The sequence below is a fragment of the Cricetulus griseus genome, chromosome 9 (assembly GCF_003668045.3).
Source record: "Cricetulus griseus strain 17A/GY chromosome 9, alternate assembly CriGri-PICRH-1.0, whole genome shotgun sequence".
Taxonomy (NCBI): Eukaryota; Metazoa; Chordata; class Mammalia; order Rodentia; family Cricetidae; genus Cricetulus; species Cricetulus griseus.
In genome coordinates this window covers 21,051,335-21,072,929 of record NC_048602.1, presented here as the reverse complement: position 1 = coordinate 21,072,929, position 21,595 = coordinate 21,051,335, and the positions used below count along the sequence as shown (strand labels likewise).

At 43.6% G+C, this 21,595-nt stretch overlaps 1 non-coding gene across 1 annotated transcript; it reads left to right on the top strand.

Annotated features, from left to right (window-relative positions):
* Window positions 1-1,355: 1,355 nt before the first annotated feature.
* LOC113831969 lies at window positions 1,356-1,458 on the top strand. Its single transcript, XR_003487942.1, has one exon. It is a non-coding gene; the product is annotated as a U6 spliceosomal RNA (small nuclear RNA).
* Window positions 1,459-21,595: the final 20,137 nt, after the last annotated feature.

Here is a 21,595-nt window from a genome sequence, read left to right as displayed (position 1 = left end):
TAAACTGGGCGGTGGTGGTACACACCTTTGATCCCAGCAGCTGGGAGGCAGAGGAAGGTGAGTTCGAGGCCATAGGATTGTGACACAGAGAAACCCTGTGTTGAAACACACCCCCCACACAAAAACAAACAAACAAACAAACAAATAAAAAACACAATCAAACACCTAATAAACCAGGAGTAGTGGCTAAACCTGTATAGTCAACACTTTGCACATGCACACTGGGGGATCAAAGGCTTGAGGCCTTCCTCACATAGTGAGTTCAAGACCAGCCCCCATTCCAAAGAAAAGAAAACAAAAGGGAATAAAGAAAAAAAAAAGAATATAATGTGGGTTTGAGATAAGATGACCTTGAACTCTTGAACCTTCTGCCTTCACCTCATGCTTTCTAGAATATAGGCATTGCCTTCAGACAGATCTATTTCCAGATAGTACACTATGTAGTCCTGGTTCTGCAGGATCTAGAGATACGCCGGCCTCTGCCTCTGCAGAATAATGCTTCCACCACGGAGTATGGCCTTGTTTCTTGGTTTTGAAAGGGGCTGGCCATGTATCGCTTTGATTGCTCAGTGTTGACAATGCAAAGTCAGCACATAAATCAAATATGTCACCTTGAGCTGGATGCAGGCATTTGGGGGGAAACTGTAAGGTAGCCAACCTGTCTATTGTAACCTTATCTCCTATCCACCCTGCATTGGTCCAAGGTCCTCTATCTGCCCCCAGGTGCCTTCTTCTTCCTCCCACCAAAATGTATAGAACGCTAGGAATGAAATATAAGTATTTTCAACTTTATCATTTCTAGGAAACTATGATAAGTGCGGTAATGTCTTATCTTCGGAACTGGCCTTGGCTCACACCCTTCAACATCCAGTCCTTGGTCCGAGCCTACTATTTACAGCAGCAGCCTGCTCTTCCTTCTTCATTGCCTCCTGGTGTCTGGAAATAGAGTTCATCCATAAATTCTTGTGTGTGCTCATGGGAAATGTTGCCAGGCACTCAGAGAACTTCCTGGGTCACGATGCAATACATCATGCCAACCGAAAGAAAGGGATGGAAACTCGCACACAGCCTGAAGGAGAAGCTCTGTTAACCAGAAAAATGGTGGGAAGTTTGAGATAAGATGCCTCTGTAAGGAGCTGGTGGTCATCCCTGGGATCTGTCACCTCCAGAAACATGGCTCCCTGAAAGCTGTTGGTACCCAGTTAGTGAAGGTTCCGGGCTTGAAACAGCCAGCACCTGGAGTGACTCCAGAGGCAGCAGCAAACTTTAGGAGACCTCGTTGGTTCCTATATGGACTGGTCCCCAAGCAGTGTGTGCCCAGGGGATGGTTCCTTGTTTAAGATAAATGGTTGCACGCTCACTTTGGCAGCACATAGATTAAAAGGAATGACACAGAGAAGTTTAGCACGGCCCTTGTGCAAAGATGACATGCAAATTCGTGAAGCATTCCATACAAGCAAACAAGCAAACAATGATTGCTTTGCAGAGAAGGAAACTTTGGTTCCCAGTACCAACATGGTGGCTAGCATCCACTCATAGCAAGCACCAGGCTTGTGCAAAAATACATGCAGTCAAAACATTCACACAGCCAGGCGTTGGCGGCGCACGCCTTTAATCCCAGCATTCGGGAGGCAGAGGCAGGCGGATCTCTGTGAGTTTGAGTCCAGCCTGGTCTACAGAGCAACTGCCAGGATAGCCTCAAAGCTACACAGAGAAACCCTGTCTCGAAAAAAAAAAAAAAAAAAGACTTGGATTCTAGTCGGTGCTGGCACAGTCTTTCATATCCCAGCAGTCGGGAGGCACAGAGACGGGTGAATCTCTGTGAGTCAGAGGAAGTTTAGTCTATAGAGAGTTTTAGGGCAGCCAGGTGTGTTACACAGAAAAACCCTGTCTCTTATCTCAGGGAAGAAAAAAACCACTCTCACCACAACAACCCCCCCCCAACCCGTGCGCAATCTCCTTGCGCAATGCGATTCTTGCACCTGCGCAGTGGGCTCAGAACCCGTGGAGCCAAGCGACTGGCAGCCTGCTGAGTTGCAAGTTGAAACCTTTCAAGCTTGATGGAAGTATTTGCTGTGAGAAAGTTTGACTAGGAAAAAACATTTGATAGGAAAAGAATGGAATTTATACCAAGTGATACTGCTTCAGGACAAAGATGGCAGTTTCGGTAAAGCCAGCAAGATAGACTCAGAGGCTGGTATCTCTGGGTCCAGGTCAACCTGTCTAGAGAGCAGTTCCGGAACATTGAAAGCCATAGAAATAAACCCTGACTCTGAAAATAACATGGAAGATTACAGAAAACAACTCTTATAGTCAATTCTTGGAGGAACCCCGTTTTTATCAGGTATTTTTTTGTCTTGATATATAAAATAAATAGATTGCAGAATTTTTAAAGAGCTTAACCATATTGGGTCTCCATCTGGACCAATCTAATTCTCTGTAATCAGGAGATGCTAGTCAGTCTCTTAGCCTCTGAGAATGGACCACAAGATCTGATTTTGCAGATTGCTTTCTTGTTTTTGCCTCAAAAGATTTATCTTCTCCTCTCTTCTGACCCTTGACACTCAGCATTGCTTGGTGCCGATTCTACTTGAGTTAAACTTACTGTTTTTGTTTGGTTGGTCGGTTTCTTTTGTTTTGGTTTGGTTTTTGTTTTGGTTTTTCGAGACAGGGTTTCTCTGTGTAGCTTTGGAGGCTGTCCTGAAAATCACTCTGTAGACCAGGCTGGCCTGGAACTCAGAGATCTGCCTGTGTCTGGCTCCCGAGTGCTGGGATTAAAGGCGAGCACCACCGACACCCTGCTTTGCTTCTTTTTTGGAGACAGTGTTTTACATGTAAGCTTGGCTGGCCTGGAACGTTCAAGGTGGACTTTGCTGAGCCCCTCGAATGGTTCCTCAAGAACTAAAGCAGGGAGTGGTGGCCTCACCCTTAATCCTGGCATTCGTGAAACTTAGGCAGCCCCCCTTTAATGCCAGCATTCCTGCCTCCCTAACCTGACGACTTGAGTTTAAAGCCTGTGTGGAAAGTGAGATGTGGTGATGCCTGAATGTTGTCCTCTGACCTCCAAAAGCATGGAGTTTATGCCACATGATACTGCTTCAGGACAAAGACTTTCAATTTTGGTAAACCCAGCAGGCAAGAGTCAGAGGCTAGTGGATCACTCGGTTCCAGTCCACCTGTTTTGTTTGTTTGTTTTGTTTTGTTTTCGAGACAGGCTCTCTCTGTATAGCTTTGGAGCCTATCCTGGCACTCGCTCTGGAGACCAGGCTGGCCTCGAACTCACAGAGATCTGCCTGCCTCTGCCTCCCGAGTGCTGAGATTAAAGGTGTATGTCACCAACGCCCTCCCACCTTTTCTGAATATCTTTTGATAAGATACTGTGTCCCGATGAAGATTTTGTTGGTTGTATGTGTGTTTGTGGCGATCTGGGATCAAATGTAGGCCCTTGCCAATAGAGGACAATTAACTACCACAGAGTTCTATCTTGGCCTGGGCTTGAACTCCTAATCCTCCTTTCTCCAAGGTCTGGGGTTAGAGGTGTGTACCGCCACACCCTGCACATCCTACCTACAGATTGTTAAAAGGGTCAGGTGTGGTCATACACACATCCAACGTCTGCATTTGGAAGGACAGAGTTCAAGTCCAGCCTGGGCTACTTAGTGAATTTCAACCCATCCTGGTCTAACTGAGAGAAGGTCTCAAAGAGAATAGAAAGAATTATTAAGTCTATGTAATAGGCACAAGAGAGGTCTTTTGGGAGATGGGACATTCTTGTTTAATCCCATTTTTTTTTTCTAAATAAGTAAGGTCATTTGATATCCATCAATTTAATCTAGGTGTGTTAAGAGTTTTAAAGGGCGTTGGGCATTGGTGGCACATGTCTTTAATCCCAGCACTGGGGGGCAGAGGCAGGCAGATTGCTTTGAGATCAAGGCCAGCCTGGTCTCCAGAGCAAGTGCCAGGATAGTCTCCAAAGCTGCACAGAGAAACCCTGTCTCGAAAAACCAAAAAAATAAAAAATAAAATAAGTTTTAAAGGGCATCTGGCCCTTGGAAGTAAATGTCTTCATTTACATGATGAAAGAGTCATCAACCACTTGAGTGTTTCTTCTAGAAACTCAACTTTATCAAAGAAGGGAATGGTGATCTCACCTTAATCCTAGCATTTGAGAAACTGAGGCAGCCTTCCCTTAATACCAGCATTTCTGCCCTCCAATCCTCACTTGAGGGCAATGCCTGGCTGGAAGCAGAGGTCTAACTTTGGCCAGTGACTGTCCTCTGACCTCTACAGATAGGCCATTTTAGGTATGCCATTTAAGGAGGGTTTTCTTTTTTTGAAACTTTTTCTCTGTGTAACAGCCCTGGCTGTCCTGGAACAATTCTGTAGAGCATGGTGGCCTGGAACACAGACAAATCCCCTTGGATTCTCCGGAGGGGTTCAAGGTGTGCACAACTATGCATGGCGGGAAGAATAGTCTTGATCTTACTGCCTTAGCATCAAGAGTGCTGTCATTCCAGAGAACTTGAGACAGAAAGATCATGACAAGAAGTTTAGAATTGGATCCATGTGGAACAGAAAGCCAGCCTGGTCTCTATGAGAGTGTTGTGTGAAATCAAAAAGAAAAAAGCAAGCAACCAAACAAAAACACCCCCAAAACTTCCAACACCTCAAAAATACTAAATGAAAAAACCCTGCCCTTTTGGGCCAGTTGAATGGACCAGTGGGTAAAGGTGTGGCCACAAATTTGAGGACCTGAGTCCAGTGTCTGACACACACTTAGTGGAAGCAGGGACTCACCTTCTGTAGGTTATCCTCTGACCTCACATACAAGTGTGTGCACAGATGCTATAGACATAAATATAATTAACAGTGTGGACTGAGAGAAGACTTAGAGGGAGAGAGCACTCAGGGCCCTTTCTGAGCTCCATGGTGAGATTCCCTGCACTCACACAGTGGCTCACAACCCTGAAAGCCCAGTTCCCTGGGATCTGAAGCCCTCTTCTGAGTTGCACAGATGCAGAAAATGTCTCTCACAGCATATACGTCACACATACAAGTAGGTAAAACACTCATACATAGTAAATGAAAAAGAGGATAAACAAAATAGAAACCATAGTTTTAAAATAAGACTTGGACCCTGGTCGGTGGTGGCACAAGTCCTTCACCCAGCAGTGGAGAGGTAGAGACAGGTGGATGTCTGTGAGTCAGAGGACAGCTTGGTCTACAGAGGGTTCTAGGTGAGCCAGGCCTGTTACACAGAGAAACTCTGTCCCTGATCTGGGGGGAGGGGGGGGACTCTCAGCCTAACATCCCCACCTCCAACCCATGCCCTATCTCCTTGCATAATGGGATTCTTGTGCCTGCGCAGTGGGCCCACATCCGGTGGTAGCAAGCAACCAGTGATCTGCTGATTTGCCAGTTGAAAACTTTCAAGCTAGAGTGATAGAAGTATTCGCTGTGAGATTGTTTGACTAGGAAGGAAACATTTATTTCATCTCAAAGGAAGAACGTGGAGTATATACCAAGTGATACTGCTTCAAGACAAAGACTTTGCAGTTTGGGTAAACAGAGCACACAAGAGTCAGACGCTGGTGGATCTTTGAGTTCCAAGCCAACCTGTCTAGAGAGCAAGTTCTGGGACATTTAAAGTTACAAAGCTGCCTCGGAAAAAACAAGGAAGATTACAGAAAAGAACTCTCATACTCAATTCTAGGTGGGACCCCGTTTTCATCAGGTATTTTTTTTTTTTTGTCTTTATATATAAGATAAATAGACCACAGATTTTTTAAAGAGCTTAACCATATTGGGTCTCCATCTGGACCAAAGTAATTCTCTGTAGTCATGAGATTCTGGTCAGACTTTGAGCCTCTGAGAATGGACAACAAGGTCTGACTTCACAGATTGCTTTCTTGCCTTTGCCTCACAAAGTTTTATCTTCCCCTTCTCTCTCCTGACCCTTGACACTCAGCATTGCTTGGAGCAGACTTCTACTTTAGTTAAACTTACTGTTTTAAAGGCTGAAGTGTACTATTGGAAAAGTATTGTACATTACTTGACTGTGTTTTTCCTTTATGTCTGTCTGTGTACCGTATGCATAGGTGCTTGGTGCCGTGAGGCCATGAGAGGATTTTGGATAACATGGGTGAAGAGCTCTTTGCAAGAGCAGCAAGTGATCTAATATTTGAGCCATCTCATCAGCTTTTAATTTTAATTTTTTTTTTTGAGACAGGGTTTCATTGTGTAGCTTTGGCTGTCCTGAACTTTACACTGTGGACCAGGCTGGCCCCCAACTCACAGATTAATTTTAATTGTTAATATTGTGTGTGTGCCTGTGTGTTTGTGTGTGTGTGTGTGTGTGTGTGTGTGTGTGTGTGTGTGTGTGTGTGTGGTGTACCCTGTGTGGAAGTCTCCGGACAGCTTTGGACAATGTTTTCCTTCCTTGGCACTTGCTATAACTTGAGGGAATTGAATTAGGCTTGTCCTAAAATCACTTAACCTGCTGAAACACCTTACCAACCCTGTTTTCCCCTCCTTTCCTTTTTGCATGTATAAATACGTACATACATGGACACATGCATGTCCCCCAGGTCTCTCCAGCTTGTGTGTTCTGGATATGAGCTCTACTCATGGGGTTTGACAACAAATGCCTTTATATATTATTCCCTTTATTTTCTTGTTGACAGAGGGTCTTATGGAGCTCAGGCTGTATCAACAATAATAAAACCCAATTCAAAATAAGCTTGCAGCCAGATAAAATAAATAAATCTAAAAAAATAAACATAGAAAAATCAGAACCCTCCAACAACAAGAAAAAAGTTTTTTTTTTTTTTTCAATGCTATCCTCACTCAGATGGCCTGTTGGGTTTTTGGTTTTTCGAGACAGGTTTTCTCTGTGTAGCTTTGGAGACTGTCCTGAAAATCACTCTGTAGACCAGGCTGGCCTGGAACTCACAGAGATCTGCCTGTGTCTGGCTCCCAAGTGCTGGCATTAAAGGCAAGCACCACCAACACCCTGCTTTGCTTCTTTTTTGGAGACAGTGTTTTACATGTAAGCTTGGCTGGCCTGGAACGTTCAAGGTGGACTTTGCTGAGCCCTCTTGAATGGTTCCTCTAAGAACTAAAGCAGGGAGTGGTGGCCTCACCCTTAATCCTGGCATTCGTGAAACTTAGGCAGCCCCCCTTTAATGCCAGCATTCCTGCCTCCCTAACCTGATGACTTGAGTTTAAAGCCTGTGTGGAAAGTGAGATGTGGTGAATCCTGAATGTTGTCCTCTGACCTCCAAACAGGCCATTTTAGTCCCATGCCCAAATCCTTATGTTCTTTAGTATCACAAGTGCACAAACACACATACACACATATATATATATACACATACACATATATACATACACATACACACACACACACATATATACACATACACACACACACACACACATATATACATACACACACACATACACACACACACATATATACACATATACATACACACATACACACACACACACACACACACATATATACATACACACACACATACACACACACACATATATATACACATACACACACACACACACACACACACACACACACACACACACGGCAAAATATGGTCAGTACAGTTACTAAATGATCCAGAAATCCAACCTTACTTCCGTGTATACAGCTACATCAATTGAAATGGGGAGCCTGGTGTCACTACACTTACAAGACCATGATGTCAGGGCCATCTTGGATTCCAAGGGATATCTAGGCTAGCCTGAGCTACATAAGACCCCTCAAAGATCATGTCATTAGTAACACCCCCCCCAAAACAAACCAACCTAACAAACAAACAACACCAGATGCTACAAAACTCAGAATTACCAGGTTAGTGACATAGCTATAATGCCCTCATTCTTAGGCAGATGGAGTTGAGTCTGTTCTGGGAAATATATACATATTAAGATCCTCCTGCAAAGGGCCTATCATGTAAAAGTATTTGCCAAGTTCTGGTAATGAGACTTCCACCCCCAGGACTCCGAGACATTGTTCTCTGATTTCCACAAGATCTCAAACCTTGTATGCAGTCTCCACCATCACCTCAAATATCTACAATAAGGAAATCATTTTTTTGTTTTGGTTTTTTGAGACAGGGTTTCTCTTTGTAGCTTTGGAGCCTATCCTGGCACTCGCTCTGGAGACCAGGCTGGCCTCGAACTCACAGAGATCCGCCTGCCTCTGCCTCCCAAGTGCTGGAATTAAAGGCGTGCGCCAACAACGCCCAGCCCCATTTGAATATCTTTTCATAAGATATTCTGTCCGGATGAAGATTTTGTTTGTTGTTTGTGTGTTTGTGGAGATCTGGGATCAAATGTAGGCCCTGACCAATAGAGGACAATTAACTACCACAAAGTTCTATCTTGGGCTGGCCTTGAACTCCTAATCCTCCATTCACCAAGGTCTGCGGTTAGAGGTGTGTATCACCAAACCCTGCACCTCATGCCTACATAGATTGTTAAAAGGACCAGGTGCGGTCATACACACATCTAAGGTCTGCATTTGGAAGACAGAGTTCAAGGCCAGCCTGGGCTACTTAGTGAATTTCAACCCATCCTGGTCTAACTGAGAGAAAGTCTCAACTAGAATAGAAACAATTACTGAGTCAACGGTATAGGCATAATAGAGATCTTTTGGGAGATGGGACATTCTAGTTTAATCCCATTTTTTTTCTAAATATGTAGGGTCTTTTGGCATCTATGAATTTAATCTAGATGTGTTAAGAATTTTAAAGGACATCTGGTCCTTGGAAATAAATGTCTTCATTTACATGATGAAAGAGTCATCAACCACTTGAGTGGTTCTTCTAGAAACTCAACTTTATCAAAGAAGGGAGTGGTGATCTCACCTTAATCCTGGCATTTGAGAAACTGAGGCAGCCTTCCCTTATTCCAGCATTCCTGGCCTCCAAACCTCACTTGAGATCAACGCCTGGCTTGAAGGAGAGATCTAACTCCGGCAAGTTGTCCTCTGACCTCTATATATAGGCCATTTTAGGTATGCCATATAAGGAGTGTTGTTTTCTTTTTTTGAGACAGACTTTCTCCCTGTAACAGCCCTGGCTGTCCTGGAACAATTTTGTAGAGAACAGTGGAGTGGAACTCAGAGAAATCCCCTTGCCTTCTCCTCAGGGGTTCAAGGTGTGCACCACTATGCCTGGCGGGATGAAAAGTCTTGATCTCCCTGCCTTAGCATCCAGAGTGCTGTCATTATAGGAATGTATCACCACAGTTCCCTTGAGACAAGAAGATCATGACAAGAAGTTTAGAATTGGAGCCATAGGGAGTAGAAAGTCAGCCTGGTCTGTATGAGAGTGTTGTGTGAAATCAAAAAGAAAAAAAGCAAGCAACCAAGCAAATTCAACCCCAAAACTTCCAACACCTCAAAAATACAAAATGAAAAATCCCTGCCCCTTTTTTGAACAGTGAAATGGACCCTGAGTAAAGGTGTGATGATCCGCTTCCAATGTCTGACACACACACAGTGGAAGCACAGACTCACCTTCTGTAGGTTATCCTCTGACCTCGCATACAAGTGTGAGCACAGATGCTATAGACATAAATATAATTAACAGTGTGGACTGAGAGAAGACTTAGAGGGAGAGAGCACTCAGGCCCCTTTCTGAGCTCCAGGGTGAGATTCCCTGCACTCACACGGTGGCTCACAACCCTGAAAGCCCAGTTCCCTGGGATCTGAAGCCCTCTTCTGAGTTGCACAGATGCAGAAAATGTGTCTCACAGCATATATGTCACACATACAAGTACATTCTTATTAAATGATAAAGAGGAACAGCAACAATAAACACCCACCTCTAAAATAAGCCTGGGACTCTGGATGGTGGAGGCACAAGTCTTGAAAGGCAGAGGCAGGGGAATCTCTGTGAGTTCCAGGGCAGCCTTGTCTACAAAGTGAGTTCCAGGAAAGGGCTCCAAAGCTATAGAGAGATACCGTGTTTGGAAAAGCCAGGAAAAAAAAAAAAGCCTGAGATCCAAAGAAAAAGAAATAAATCTAAAAAATAAAAGCAAATCAAAACTCTCCAACAGTAAGAAAGCAGTTCTTTGGTTGTTTGTTTTTTTTTTTTTAATTATCCTTATTTAGGTGGCATATTGGAGTCCTGCTTGGGCTATGTATGGGACTTGGGCAGGAATAGTAGGTACGGCCCTCAGTATTCTGATTTGAGCAGAAATTGGCCAACCTGGAGCCTTGCTAGGAGATGACCAAATCTACAATGTAATTGTAACAGCCCATGCGTTTGTTATAATTTTCTTTATAGTTACGCTTATAATAATTGGTGGAGGGGAAATTCCCCCAGGGCCTTCAGGCAGACTGAATCAGGCCCTGAAGTTCCAGGGACCCTGACTCTGCTGAGATTGCTGGGCTATTCCGGCCCCCACAGAGTGCAGAGAGTGCAGAGTGCAGAGAATGCAGAGGTGAGCTGTTTGACCCCTGACTTGGGCCCAACTTCTGCCTTCCCACTCTGGGAAATCCTGCCCAAGGGTCTGCAGACAGGATCACTCAACCCCTGAGGACCAAGCAACCCAGAGACTGTTGACATCTCTGGGCCAGTCCTGCTCTTGCCCAACTGGAGAGCGAATGCCTCAGACCCACCTGCACCCACCTTGAGACCCATCAGAGTATTGAAGCCAGTTGCACCCACCTGAAGAGAACACCGGAACAATACACACCAGGAAATGAAGTGACACCACCTGTACCCACTGGAAGAAGAGATGGGAAGACAACAATATAAGAACACATCCAACAACAGGAAAACCAATATGACACCACCAGAGCCTAGGGACTCTACACCAGCAGGACATGAACATCCCAACACAGAAGAAGCAGAAGAGAGCAACCTTAAAAACAACTTCATGCAGATGATAGAGACCCTAAGAGAGGAGATCAGAAAATCCTTCAGAGAAATGGAAGAAAAGACGAACCAAAAGATGCAAGAAATCAAGGGGAGCCAAAAAAGCCAAGAAAATACAATTAAACAGCTGAAGGAAACAGTTCAGGACATGAAAACTGAATTAGAGACAATAAAGAAAACACAAACTGAGGGAATGCTGGAAGTGGAAAAACTGAGTAAACAATCAGGAACCACAGATGCAAGCATAACCAACAGAATACAAGAGATGGAAGACAGAATCTCAGACGCTGAAGATAAACTAGAGGAAATAAACTCATCAAGCAAAGAAAATCTTAAGTCCAATAAATCCATAACACAAACTATCCAGGAATTATGGGACACAATGAAAAGACCAAACCTAAGGATAATAGGTATAGAAGACGGTGAAGAAACCCAACTCAAAGGTGCAGAAAACATATTCAACAAAATCATAGAAGAAAACTTTCCCAACCTAAAGAAAGACATGCCAATGAAAGTACAAGAAGCCTACAGAACGCCAAATAGAGTGGACCACAAAAGAAAGTCCCCTCGTCACATAATAATTAAAACACCAAACGTACAAAATAAAGAATATTAAGAGCAGAGACGGAAAAACGTCAAGTAACATATAAAGGGAAACCTATCAGAATTACACCGGACTTCTCCATGGAAACTCTGAAAGCCAGGAGGACCTGGATAGAAATTCTACCAGCTCCGAGAGAACACAGATGCCATCCCAGACTACTATACCCAGCAAAGCTTTCAATCGCTATAAATGGAGAAAACAAGATATTCCACGACAAAACCAGATTTAAACAATATGTAACCACTAATCCAGCACTACAGAAAGTACTGGAAGGAAAACTCCAACCTAAGGAAATTAACTACACTCACATAAACATAGGCAATAGGTAATCCCACTTTACGAAAACACAAAATAAAAAGCAGGGTAAACCCACACACAATACCACTACCAACAACAAATCAAAAACAAACAAGAATAAACACTCAGTGGACCTTAATTTCCCTCAATATTAATGAATGGTCTTAACTCGCCTATAAAAAGATACAGGCTAACAGATTGGTTATGAAGACAGAATCCATTCTTCTGCTGCATACAAGAAACACAACTCAAATTAAAAGACAGACATTACCTCAGAGTAAAGGGTTGGGATAAGATACTCCAATCAAATGGACCCAAGAAACAAGCTGGGGTAGCTATCCTAGTATCTAACAAGATAGACTTCAAACTAAAATCAATCAAAAGAGATGAAGAAGGTCATTTCATATTCATCACAGGAAAAATCCATCAGGAAGAAGTCTCAATTCTAAACATCTATGCCCCAAATATGAAGGCACCAACATTTGTATAAGAAACATTATTAAAACTCAAATCACAAATAAGACCACACAGTTACAGTGGGAGACTTCAACACCCCACTCTCACCACTGGACATGACCACCAGATAGAAACTTAACATAGAGACAAAGGAACTAACAGAAGTTATGACTCAATTGGGATTAACAGACACCTATAGATCTTTCCATCCAAACACAAAAGAATATATCTTCTTTTCAGCATCACATGGAACATCCTCAAAAATCGGCCACATACTTGGCAACATAGCAAACCTCAACAAGAACAAAAAAATTGTAATAATCACCTGTGTCTTTTCAGACCAACATGCTTTAAAGTTAGAATACAAGAACAACACAAATTGCAGAAAACTGACTAACTCTTGGAAATTGAACAACACGCAATTGTGCCATTCCTGGGTCAAGGAAGAAATAAAGAAAGAAATTGAAGACTTGCTAGAATTTAATGAAAATGAAGACACAACATACCCAAACTTATGGGACACTTTGAAAGCAGTACTAAGAGGAAAGTTCATAGTTCTAAGTACTCACATGAAGAAACCAGAGAATAGTCACAGCATAGAGTTGACCTCACAGCTGAAAGCTCTAGAATGGAAGCAAATTCACTCCAGAGGAGTAGACACCAGGAAATAATGAAAGTGAGGGCAGAAATCAATAAAGTCGAAACAAAGAAAACAATTCAATCAATCAATGTAACAAAGAGTTGGTTCTTTGAGAAAATCAACAAGATAGACAAGCAGTTATCCAAACTAACCAAAAGGCAGAGACAGAACATGCAAATTAACAAAATCAGAAATGAAAAGGGGAACATAAAAACAGACACTGAAGAAATCCAGAGAATCTTCATGTCATACTTTGAAAACCTGTACTCTACAAAATTGGAAAATTTAAAGGAAATGGACAATTTTCTGGACAGATCACTTATCAAAATTGAATCAAGAACAGATAAGCGACTTAAACAGACCCATAACCTCTAAGGAAATAGAAGCAGTCATCAAAAGTCTCCTAACAAAAAAAAGTCCTGGGCCAGATGGCTTCAGTGCAGAAGTCTACCAGAAATTCAAAGAAGAGCTAACACCAATACTCCTCAAATTGTTCCACACAATAGAAGCAGAAGGGACATTGCCAAACTCCTTTTATGAGGCTATAATAACCTTGATACCCAAGCCACACAAAGACACAACCAAGAAAGAGAACTACAGACCAATATCCCTAATGAACATTGATGCACAAATTCTCAATAAAATACTGGCAAATTGAACCTAAGAACACATCAGAGAAATTATCCACCATGATCAAGTAGGCTTCATCCCAGGGATGCAAGGATCGTTCAGCATATGAAAATCCATCAATGTAATCCACCATATAAACAGACTGAGAAAAAACCCATATGATCATCTCACTAGATGCTGAAAAAGCCTTTGACAAAATCCAACACCCCTTCATGATAAAGGTCTTGGATTAATCAGGGATAACAGGAACATACCTCAACATAATAAAAGCAATATATAGCAAGCCAACAGCCAACAGCCAACAGCCAACAGCCAACATCAAATTAAATGGAGAGAAACCCAATGCAATTCCTCTAAAATCGGGGACAAGACAAAGCTGTCCACTCTCTCCATACCTCTCCAATATTGTCCTTGAAGTTCTAGCTAAAGCAATAAGACAACAAAAGGAGATCAAGGGAATACAAATCAGAAAGGAAGAAGTCAAACTCTCACTATTTGCAGATGATATGATAGTCTACATTAGTCACCCTAAAAACTCTACCAGGGAACTCCTACAGCTGATAAACACCTTCAGCAAAGTGGCAGGATACAAGATTAACTCAAAAAAATCTGTAGCCCTATGACACATTAGTGGAGAAAGAAATCAGAGAAACATCGCCCTTTACAATTGCCACAAACAACATAAAATACCTTGGGGTAACACTAACCCAAAAAGTGAAAGACCTGTACTGTAAGAATTTTGACTCTAAAGAAAAATTAAAGAAGATACTAGAAAATGGAAAGATCTACCATGCTCTTGGATAGGTAAGATCAACATAGTAAAAATGGCAATCTTGCCAAAAGCAATATACAGATTCAGTGCAATCCCCATCAAAATCCCAACGCAATTCTTCACAGACCTTGAAAGAACAATTCTCAACTTTATATGGAGAAATAAAAGACCCAGAATAGCCAAAACAACCCTGTACAATAGAGGAACTTGTGGAGGCATCACCATCCCTGACTTCAAGCTCTATTACAGAGCTATAGTTCTGAAAATAGCTTGGTATTGGCACAAAAATAGACAGGATGACCAATGGAATAGCGTTGAAAACCCTGATATTAAACCACAAACCTATGAACACCTCATTTTTGACAAACAATCCCAATTTATATGATGGAACAAAGAACTACTTCAACAAATGGTGCTGGCATAACTGGTTGCGGACATGTAGAACTGCAGATAGACCCAAGCCTATCACCTTGCACAAAACTTAAGTCAAAATGGATCAAAGACCTCAACATAAACCCAGTCACACTGAACCTTTTAGAAGACAAAGTGGGAAATACCCTTGAATTAATTGGTACAGGAGACGGCTTCCTGAACATTACACCAGTAGCACAGACACTTAGATCAACAATTAATAAGTGGGACCTCCTGAAACTGAGAAGCTTCTGTAAGGCAAAGGACACAGTCAACAAGACAAAATGGCAGCCCACAGACTGGGAAAAGATATTCACCAACCCCACATCTGACAGAGGGCTGATCTCCAAAATATACAAAGAACTCAAAAGCTAGTCTCCAAAACACCAAACAATCCAATTAAAAAGTGGGGTACAGCCAGGCATTGGTGGTGCACGCCTTTAATCCCAGCACTTGGGAGGCAGAGGCAAGCAGATCTCTGTGAGTTCAAAGGCCAGCCTGGTCTCCAGAGGGAGTGCCAGGATAGGCTCCAAAGCTACACAGAGAAACCCTGTCTCAAAGAAAAAAAAAAGTGGGGTACAGAACTCAATAGAGATTTCTCAATAGAGGAATCTAAAATGGCTGAAAGACACATAAGAAAGTGTTCAACATCCTTAGCCATCAGGGAAATGCAAATCAAAACAACTCTGAGATACCATCTTACTCCTGACAGAATGGCTAAAATAAAAAACACCAATGACAGTTCATGTTGAAGAGGATGTGGAGAAAGGGGAACACCCCTCCACTGCTGGTGGGAGTGCCAACTTGTTCAGCCACTTTGGAAACCAGTATGGCCACTCCTCAAGAAAATGGGAATCAGTCTACCACAAGATCCAGCAATCCCACTCTTAGGCATATACCCAAAAGAAGCACATCCATACAATAAGGACATCTGTTCAACGATGTTCATAGCAGCACTATTTGTAATAGCCAGGAACTGGAAGCAGCCTAGATGCCCCTCAACTGAAGAATGGATAGAGAAAATGTGGTACATTTACACAATGGAGTACTACTCAGCAGAAAAAAGCAATGGAATCTTGAAATTTGCAGGAAAATGGATGGAACTAGAAGAAACCATTCTGAGCGAGGTAACCTAATCACAAAATGACAAACATGATATGTACTCACTCGTATGCCGATTTTAGACATAGAGTAAAGGATTACCAGCCTAAAATCCACACTGCCAGAGAAGCTAGGAAACAAGCAGTTGCCTAAGAGAGACATACATGGTCCCCTGGAAAAGGGGAAAGGGTCAAGATCCCCTGAGCAAATGGGGAGCAAGGGAAGAGGGGGGAGGGAGCTAGGAGAATGAGAAGGGGAGAAGAGGAGGGGTGAGGACATGAGGGAGCAGAAAGGTTGAGTCAGGGGAAGAATAGAAGATAACAAGAATGGAGATATCATAATAGAGGGAGACATTTTATTTTACAGAGAAATCAGGCACTAGGGAAATGTCTGGATGTCTACAAAGATGACACCAGCTAACAATCTAAGCAACAGAGGAGAGGCTACCTTAAATGTCCTCCCCTGATAATGAGATTGATGACTGATTTATATGCCCCCTGATAGCCCTCATCCAGCAGCTGGTGTAAGTAGAAGCAGACACCCACAGCTAGTCACTGAACTGAAATGGAATTCAGATTCAGAGAAGGACTAGTGAAGAGCAAAGGTGTCCAGACCAGGCTGGTGAAACCCACAGAAACAGTTGACCTAAACATCGGGGAACTCTTGCTCCCCAGACTTATAGCTGGGATACCAGGATGAGACTGATCCAGACCCCAGGAATATGGGTTTCAGTGAGGAGACCTTGGAAATCTACGGGACCTGCTGTAGTAGTTCAGTACTTATCCCTAGCATAGGTGTGGACTTTGGGAGCCCATTCCACATAGAGGAATGCTCCCTGAGCCAAGACACACAGGGGTGGGCCTAGGCCCTATCCCAAAGGATACGAAAGACTCAGATGACACCCTATGGAAGGCCTCACCATCCAGGGGGAGCAGAAAGGATATGTGATAGGTAGGTAGGGTTTTAGTGGGGGGAGGGGGAGAGAGAACCGGGATTGTCATGTAAAACAATCCTGTTTCTAATTCAAATAAAAAAATCTGAAGAAAAAAAAAAGGACATGCTTATGAAAGTACAAGAAGCTTACAGAACACCAAATAGACTGGACCACAAAAAAAGTCCCCTTGCCACAAAATAATCAAAACACCAAACTTATTGAATAAAGAAAAATTATTAAGAGCAGCAGAAAAAAAAAAAAAGGTGGATTTGGTAAGTGACTTGTGCCCTTAATAACTGGAGCTCCTGATATAGCATTCCCTCGAATGAACAATATAAGTTTCTGGCATCTGCCACCATCATTGCTACTCTTATTATCTTCTATAGTAGAAGCCGGAGCATGGGGGCATTAACAGTGTAACCACCATGAGCTGCAAACATGCTGGAGCTTCCGTAGACCTCACTATCCTTTCCCTCCACTTAACCAGAGTGCTGTTAATTCTTGGTGCCATTAACTTTGTCACTACAACCATTAATATGAAACCACCAGACATGACACAGTATCTAACTAACATCACTATCCGTTTGATCAGTCTTAATTACAGCTGTGCTCCTGCTCCTGTCCCTACCATGTAGTCCAGACAAAAACAACAAAACAGAGACAAACACACATACGGAGGGGTGTTGGGTTTCATTCAAGTCTTTTTCTTTTTTGAGTGTCTTTCTTGACTGCATGTTGTCTCTTCACTGCTTGCATAAAATGCTTTGGTGTTTGTGGGGTGGGGGGCAAAAGAGGGTGTTGGGTTCTCTTGAGTGTGAGCCACCATGTGTGCCGGGAATTGCCCTCTGAGTCTTTGAACCATAGAGCCCCTCAGACTGCCAGCCCCTCAGACGTGTTTCTAATAAGCTCCAAATCCCTTCTTTTCTGGATTTGGGGCACAAACTAATCTCTGCATTTAGGGAGAAGAGGCCAGTAGATCTTTGAGAGTTCTGGGACAGCCTGGTTTCCATAGGTAGTTCTAGGCTAGCCAGGGCTGCATAAATGAGACCCTGACTAGAAACACACACACACACACACACACACACACACACACACACACACACACACACACACACACAATCTATATATTAGCCTTCTTTTTTAAATTTATTGTTTTAACCTCATAAACATTTGTGTTTTGTCTGTGTGAGGGTGTCAGATCCTCTGGAACTGGAATGACAGACAGTTGTGTGCTGCCATGTGGGTGCTGGGAATTGAACCTGGGTCCTCTGGTAGAAAACCAGTACTCTTAACCACTTAGTCATGTCCCCAGCCCCCAAAGCCTGACCTTGAATTTACAACAGTCCTTTGGCATCTATCTCCTGAGTGCAAGGTTTGTACCTGGCTCCAAAATCCATTTTCTTGTTTTGCTTGCCTTTGAGACAGAGTCTTACCATGTAGTAGCCTTGGCTGCTTGGAGCTTTTGAGGTAGACCTGGCTGACCTAGAATTTACAGAGATCTGCCTGCCTCTGGCTCCTTAGTACTGGAATTAATGGTATGAGCCACCACTGAGCAGCAATCAGCTTGTTTTCACTTACATTTTTGGGCGTGTATTTCATGTTCATGGGTGAACATGCAATGTCACACCCATGTAGAGGTCCCATGGATGACAGCTCTAGAAGTCTGTTCTGTTTTCCATGTGGCCCAAGAGATTGAACTCGGGTACTTGGACTTGGTGACGAGTCCCTATACTCAGTCACCTAGCCATTTACTTGGTCCCCAGAATACCTGCTTAAAACTTGGTTGCATCCATCAACATCCAGATGCCGTCAGTAGGCTAACATAGCAACTTGTCAGCAAACTGAATCAACCCCTCCATGGTTACCACCTTCTTCCTGGAAGAACTTTTTCTCTTTAGTTCTCACACTAGGGCGATCATTATCTTATTTGACTTGCAGTGTTGGGAATTGAACCCCAGGCATCTCAGATGCTAGCCAATGGCTCTGCCAGCTCCAACTTTAGCATTGGCTGGTCTGAAGACCAGGTCTGGTTCCAACTCACAGACATCCACCTGCCCATGGCTCTGTTTAACCACACCTGGCTGTTTTTTAATTTGAAGCCTGCAGTGTATCATTAGGAAAACCGCAAGGATGGCACCTATTTTGCCTTTACCCCCTTGCCCCGCCCAGACATAGTTTGTCTGTAGCTTTGGAGGTTGTCCTGGAACTCCCTCTGTAGACCAGGCTGGCCTGGAACTCACAGAGATCCCCCTGCCTCTGCCTCCCCAGTGCTGGGATTAAAGCATGCTCCATCATTGCCCTGCGTTTTCCTTTTTAAAGAGATTTTTAGTTCACATACATTGGTACTTTGCCTGCATATATAATATATTTGCTGGGCATGAGTGCCTCCGGAGGCTACAAAAGGTGGCAGATCCCTTGACTTGGATTTACACAGGGTTGTGTGTGAGCCTCCATATGCCGTGTGCTGGGAATCCAATTCAGCACTTAGAAGAGCAGCAAGTGCTCTGTAGTGCAGAGTCATCTCTCCAGCCCCTCATCTTGCATTTTGACACAGGGCCGCACTATTTAGCCCAGGCTGTGTGGGAGCCAAACAGCTTGGCATGAACCTTTAGGTCAAAAATAACCGGCCACATGATTATAGAACTGTCTTTTGATTATAAATGGCTTCTAGAAGCAGGAGCACCCAGGAGGAACAACAATCCCTTTTCCACCCACAGGCTCAGTTACCTCAGTAACCCTCCCTCACCTCACCACCCAAGACCTTTTCACCCTGCCAATATCCTCCTCCTATGGCTTTCTTGAACACCTGGCTCTTGGCCTCTATACCCCTCCCCTTTGCCCTGATCTGCTGACTATATAAGCTAGCCTGGGAAAAAAACAATTTGCAGCTTGATCAGAATCCTGTCTTGTGGTCATTCTCCCAGTGTCTCTTGTCCCCATTCCCCTCCCTGGACATCTTGCCCTAGGTTGACGTCCCTTGGGTCAAGACAACTACAAGGGTGGACTGTGACTCCTGCCTCAGCCTCCAGTGCTGGAGTACAGGCTTGGGCTACTGTGGACCTGCTTTAATTGTCAATTAACTGTGAGTTACCAGGAGCAGCCAAGAGATCCTGGGTTCAATGCCCAGTACTATTGAAAACAACAACACATGAATCTGGGTATTCTAGAAAACCAAGAATCTCAGTATTCTGAAAGTTAATTAATTGAATTCCAGGTTTTCCTTGACTTACATTTCTCCAAAGGCAGCCTGGGTAAAGAGAGACTGACTCAAAACCAAACATGCGGCCAAGTGTTATGACACATACCATTAATCCCAGGACTCAGAACTACATTGTGAGTTCCAGGCCAGCCAAGGCTTCTTAGTGAGAACTTGTCTCAGCGCCAAACTAAACTGAACCTAGAGTTCTTGTGGATTCTTTTAGTACCAGCACTTAGCAGGTAGACCTAAGTGGGCTCTACAGGGCTACATAACAACCAACCTCAAGCAACAATAAAAATACAGGGACAGAGCAAGGACCTCCCAAGACATGCACCGTAATGTAGGCGATGAAGCCACACCTTAGATGGGGTCCCCAGCTCTGGGGAGCCCAACACGCAGCCCTAGCATTGATGCATACTTACACCCAGGCAGCTGGATCCACTCTCTAACCTTCCATGCCTTTCCCTCACCCCACTGTTGCTCACCTTGGAGGTGGCCTCTGGCAATTTCTGATTTCTGGAATTTCCAAGGGTTTGGGGACCTCAGCAGTCGTGGAGCTTTTGTGATGCTTTCTGGGCCAGGACCTTTGAGGAAGTACAACCTGGGTTGAATCAAGCCTCCGTTCTGAGACTTGTCTCTCATTCTAGACCAGGAGTCTGCACTTAACAGCACCTGATGATTCTTTATGGTCATCAAGTTTGGCACCATCCCTGAGCCCACACACAGGTGGGGAGAGAAAACAGGACTTTGGGAGGGTTTTCTACCAAGGCTGCTGGAAGCATCCTCACCTCCATGTCTCCTGCTTCTTTCTCCATCTCTGTCTCCTGGCCTCTCCTCATCTTTTTCTTTCTTTCAGCCTCCTGAGTGCTGGGAATGAAGGCTTGTGCCACCGCCGCCCAGCTTCTTTCTCATTTTTTAAAAATATTTTCTTTTTAGTTAATTTTTACACAATTATAATTTCACATGTCAATCCCTTCTCCCTCTCCCTCCCTCCCTCCAACCCCCATTGTTTCTCATGTTTGAGGGAGGGTTTCTCTGTGTAGTCTTGACTGTCCTGGAACTTGCTCTTTCGACCAGGCTGCCCTCCAACTTACAGAAATGTGTCTGCCTCTGCCTCCAGAGTGCTGGGATTAAAGGCCTGCACCACCACATTCTGTTTCTCTTCTGACTTCTGATTTTTTAAATGTCATTTAATTTTTTGTTTGCATATTTTGTCTGCATGTTTGCCTGTATACCAGTGCATGCCTGGCACTTGCTAAGGATAGAAGAGAGTGTTCGATCCCCTAGAACTTGAGTTACAGGTGGTCATGAGCCATGATGTTGGTCCTGGGAATTGAACCTTGGTTCTCTAGAAAACAAGCCAGTGCTCTCAACTAAGCCAGCTCTCCAGCCATCTAAAATATTTCTTGTGTGCGTGTGTGAGCATGCACGTGGTATGGCATGATGGTGGACATCAAGGGATTCTGTGGAATTGGTTCTCTTCTTCCACTGTGTGAGTCGAGGGATTTAAAAGGTTGTCAGGCTTTGTAGCCAAATTGTCCCCACTTGCTGAACCACCCCCAACCTGTTCTTTTCTTTTGATATATGGAAACATAAGATATGTTTAATATATTATTTAATGTACATTCCAGATAGGAC